Here is a 1,149-nt window from a genome sequence, read left to right as displayed (position 1 = left end):
ATGGAAATGGTATTTGGCCAAGGTTGTTATTGGGTTAAAGCCATTGCATGCTAAATGTGAAGCTTGCTAATGATGCATGCAATGATGGATTGACTACTCTTGAAATTTCTTTGTAGCAATCTTAAGTAAGACATTGAGTTTTTTTTTTGTTTAACCATGACCGAAGTTGAAAGGGGCATGATTGTGATGTATTCGACCATGATGCATTCATGAGCATGGTTTATGCTTCTTGCATGTTAGTTAAAATTTGTGTTTTGGATGGTTATGGACACCTTGAAATTGCCTTGCACCTATATGTGTATATATGTTTGCACATGATATTTTGATTATGAAGAAAGTGAAAAATATGTTTGTTTAAAGAAGAAATTTGTTGAAGAATGTTGTGAAATTTGCATGTACATTCGGCCTAGTACATGTATAGTGTGAAAAAAACCTTGAAATTATTTTTGATTTTGTGTATTTATGACCATGTATAATCGGCCACATGAGTAATTTGAGCACTTGATGTTATGTTAAAATTCTTGAGCTTAAATATATGGATGTATGTATATGTGGCCATATAATGGCGTTTTGGTTCAAAGGTTGAATGATAAATTATAATAAAGTGAGATGATATGAGATGCGAATGTGATTGACTAGTAAACATTATTGATAGAAATATTGAATACTTCTACTTGTATTCGTTAAGCTCAAGAGCAAAAGGAGCTAAATCCGATAAAGGGAAGGAAAAAGTGATCGAATAGCCGTTGAAGCCGTTTGACAACATCCGAGGTAAGTCCTCAAGAAATGACCCTACTCGAATTATGTGAAATGAAATATGGATGTGTAATGATTATTGATTTATGTGTGTATGAGTATTTGAATGATACGGGCTAAGTCCCGGCGACTATGCTAGTGATATGTTTGTGTTTGAGCCTTAGTGTGAAAATGAAACATGGATGTGTAATGATTATTGATGTATGTGTGCGCATGAGCAATTGAATGATATCCGGGCTAAGTCCCAAGACATTTATGCTAGTAATTATATCCGGTTAAGACCGAAGGCAATTGTGCTAGCAACTACATCCGGCTAAGACCGAAGGCATTCGTGCAAGTTGTTAAATCCGGGCTAATACCGAAGGCATTTGTGCAAGTCGTTCTATCCGGGCT

Source organism: Gossypium arboreum, chromosome 10 (assembly GCF_025698485.1).
Source record: "Gossypium arboreum isolate Shixiya-1 chromosome 10, ASM2569848v2, whole genome shotgun sequence".
In the NCBI taxonomy this organism is placed as follows: Eukaryota; Viridiplantae; Streptophyta; class Magnoliopsida; order Malvales; family Malvaceae; genus Gossypium; species Gossypium arboreum.
Note: the sequence above shows the minus strand (reverse complement) of the source record.